Genomic DNA, 4,245 nt, shown 5'->3' with positions numbered 1-4,245 from the left:
CTGTAACAATGCTCATGGAGTGGTAGTGAATTTTATGACTAAGAACTACATAGATGTTCTTCTTATGTCTAATAATGAAGTTAGTTGGCGCTTGACTTGTCTTTATGGGGAACCGGCTTAAAAGAGCACTATTATTTATTTGCAGCGGAAAAACATGAAAAAAAATTCATGAACTTTTATACCATTTCTTTTCAGAGTCATTTGTTTTACTTTTCTATCTTCTAAACATAATTTTCGTTGGAAATTTTGAATATAAAAAGAAGTAATAAAGTTGTTTGAAAATTGCCCAAAACTAGACAAATAAATTAAAAACTAAACGACGAGTGGCTGCTTTGCCCAACCCACGGCCTGCGCACGCGATGCGCGCTCTTTGGGCCGAAGCCGGTCCAGCCGCGCTCCATCCGGCCTGCGGCCTGGCCCGTCCCGCGGCGATCCGCTCACGCGGCCCACGGCCTACACTGGCAGGTTGCCGCTGCCCCCTGGCTGTGCGATGCAATCACACGGTCGCGCATGATAGTCGCCCGGTCAAAACCGCGCGGTCGTCCCTGGGGGGTGGGGTGGGGGGTGAAACCCTAATCATTCTCCCCACGCGCGCCGCTCGCCTCTCATATTGCTCTTGCGCATCGAGGACACCATCTGTGGCAGCGTGGAAAAGCCACGCCGGCCGCCAGCAAGCCACCGCGACACGCTAGTCGTGCAAGCCCCCTTCCCCTTCTATCCTTTTCTCCCTCCCCTTTGTTCTCTTTCCGCAGACGGCGGAGAGAGGGGTTGATCCCGACCGCCGCCGACGTCATCGAGAGACACCGCGATGGGCTAGGCCACCCTCCTGTGTCCTCCTTTTCTCCCTCCCCCACCGCTTTCTACCAAAGACACGAGTGGAGCTCTACGTGCTACCCTTCGCCCCAGCGACCGGGGAGCCATACGGCGGCGCCCTCTTCGTCCCCTTTGCCGGCGTGCACGAGCACCTCGAGGGTGAACACGTTGCCGTCAAACGGCTTGGTGGGGTTGCCCTTTTCCTCGTGGGGTTGGTTCTTCTTCCCATGCCTCGTCTTGCCTATGTGTGTCGATGTCGAGAGGAATGGTGCTGCCTTCTGGCGACACACTTTGTCGGCAAGCCCAAGGCCCTTCTCAGGTGAGCTTTGTTATTTTTTTTTCTCTGCCCTTCTAGGGTTCTTCGGGGAGGGGAGGGGATGTTCTTTCTGTTCTACCGCGGTTTAAACACCTACTAGCTCTAACACCATTGATAGATCCTCTGGATCTAATGCGTTGAAGATATGCGGTAGTAGAGAAGGAGGAGATTGGTTATACCTTCTACTTGGCTCGAGGATCCCGAGCCTGACGCCATGGATGGAGAGTGATGGTGGTGAGCGTGTGTGTGCGTGAGTTGTGGTGGAAGCGGTGCTTCTCGTTGGCCTGTGCTAACCCTAGATCGGTAAGGATTGTTTGTGGGGGCTGTGGCGCACGATGAACCTCGTACCGTGTGCGTCCGGCACCCCACCTCTTTATATAGCGCGACGACATGGGCTCACCAACCATAGTTACGTTGGGCGCCCCTAATCAGGGCGCGAGTCAAGGGTCGAGTGGGCTGTCGGGCCCACACGAGAAAGAGATCATCCTAACAATATTCACTTGGAGGCGAGGTTAGATACGTGAAATATTGGACCGGGTTATGTGTAATGAAGCATGGAATGCAAAATTGTCTCTTGCTGCATTCATACATGAGGCACATGTACACTCGGATCACAGATCTTTTTGATAGACACAGAATACTATGATGGGCAGCAACTATGGAAACCAAGTGGAGGAAAGAAATTTGAAGCTAGGTGGCCCAAGGAAAGCACAATAGATGAAATAGTTAAATTAGCATGGGAACGGGCAAAACTAAGGGGTATCGGCCGCTCTTTGGCTGACAGAACTCAAGCTGTGCATGGTGATCTCCATACATGATATTTAAATACTTTGAGAGGACCAAAGAAATGAATCAAGAAACTGAAACTTGAGTTGGAGAAGCTGAAATAGGATACCCAAAATTCTGTGAATCAGGCGCGATTAAAGGAAGTACAAGTATTGATAGAGAACCTCTTGAATCAAGAGGATATGTATTGGATCCAAAGAGGGAGAACAAATTGGCCCCTCCATGGCGACAGAAACACAACCTTCTTCCATAAGTCCGCTTCTGCCAGTAAGAAGCGTAATCAAATCAAGAAGTTGATGCATGATAATGGTGTATGGCACCAATGAATGGATCAATTAAATAGCATTATCATGGAATATTTTGTGAAACTTTTTGACTCTGAAGTGTTTGATCCAGATCCTTCTGGAGGGTGCAGAGGCGTGTTACCAACAAAATGAACAATGTGTCTACGGCAACTTTTTGGCAGAAGAAGTGAGAAATGGCTTGTTCGATATTGGAGATTTCAAGGCCTCGGGCCCGGATGGTCTTCAGTCCATCTTTTATAAAAGGTTTTGGCCGATGCTTGGTGATGATTTAGTTCACAAAGTGATCCAGGCCATTAATACATGCATCATTCCTCCTAGTTGGAATGATACAGTCATTGTTATGATTCCTAAGAACAATAACTTGAGAAGGTAACACAGTTTTGCCCAATTAGTCTTTGCAATGTAGTTTACAAGGTCATTTCTAAGATGATTGATGCACGCCTTAAGCCTTTGCTTCCAAAAATCATTTCTCCCACCAAAGTGCTTTTGTTCTTGGAAGACTTATAACTCACAATGTTCTAATTGCGCATGAGAGTCTCCATGCAATAAAAAGCAAGAATAAAGGAAAGGAAGGATGGTGTTCAGTGAAACTTGATATGCACAAGGCATATGACTGTTTGGAATGGGTATTTTTGGAAGATATTTTGCTAAAACTTGGCTTTAATGCAAATTGGGTGGAACTAGTTATGCAATGTGTTAAATCCGTGCAATAGAGAGTGCATTTCAATTCTAAGGAGACAGAAAGCTTCAAGCCATCTAGGGGACTAAGACAACGTGATCTCCTCTCCCTTATCTCTTTCTATTGTGTACTGAGGGATTGACTTTCCTACTATCACATGGTGAACATATAGGAGCTCTGGAAGGTGTTAAAGTGTGTAGAGATGCACCGGCTGCGACTAACCACTTATTTGCAGATGATTTGCTCATCTTGATGAAAGCAAACCATCAGAATGCAGAAACTTTGAAAGGGATTCTTGATACATATTGTTTGGCATCTCGACAAGAAGTGAGTGTAGAAAAATCAAGCATTTTCTTTAGCCCTAGAACACCTGTTGAGAGCAGGGCGCACATGTGCACCACTCTAGAGATTATGAAAGAAATCTTAAATGATAGATACTTGGGGATCCCAGCCACTATGGGGCTGGATAAGAGTGACTGTTTTAGTTACGCGATTGACTTAATTATTGAGAGAATAATGGGATGGAAAGAAAAGGTCTTATCACTGGGCGGGAAAGAGGTACTTCTCAAATCAGTCGCTCAAGCCATACCATCTTATGCAATGTCGGTCTTCAAAACCCCTAAAAAAATTGTAAGGGAATAAGAGACGCGATGACGCAGTTTTGGTGGGTCGATAATGCCAATCATAGGAGAATGCACTGGTGCGCTGATGACGAGATGATGTATATACTTCTCGCACCCCATTGGTTTCCCCAAGTGGAAGGTTGAGATGTAGTCAGCAGCAAGTTTTCCCTCACACGGGAACTGTAAGGTTTATTGAACCAGGAGGACTCATAGGATCAAAAAGTAGGTGTCTTCCACCCTGGCGCTAGCAGAAGACGTGGACCTGCACACACAACAAATAACTTTTCTCCCAACGAGCCGACCTTGTACTTTGCAAAGGATCAAAACACAAGCGGGAAGGTAATAGTGATTGCAACGGGAAAGTAAATGAAAGCGGTAAATGATGGAGGTGTAAACAATGGTGGTGATATGTATCGGAGTCACATGATGTTCAGTAGTGATGACTCTCTTGCAAAAGACGATAAACAACTATGCTTGGGTAAACAAATCACAGTTGGGCAATTGACAGAATTATGAACGCACTGCAATGCTAATTATGGTACTTGATAGCTAAAGGTTCAATAGTAATGGGTAGTACACCAAGAAAATTAGACCGTTTATTCATCAACATCTACTTACTAATCATCCACCTTGAGATATCTATCCAGAACATCTCTCCGGTATTAAGTTGCGAGCCCCACCCAAAGTGTAAAATCAAAGCAATGGACAACTGCATTAACGAAC

Source organism: Hordeum vulgare, chromosome 7H, assembly GCF_904849725.1.
Source record: "Hordeum vulgare subsp. vulgare chromosome 7H, MorexV3_pseudomolecules_assembly, whole genome shotgun sequence".
Classification (NCBI taxonomy): Eukaryota; Viridiplantae; Streptophyta; class Magnoliopsida; order Poales; family Poaceae; genus Hordeum; species Hordeum vulgare.
This window is presented reverse-complemented; position numbering follows the sequence as displayed.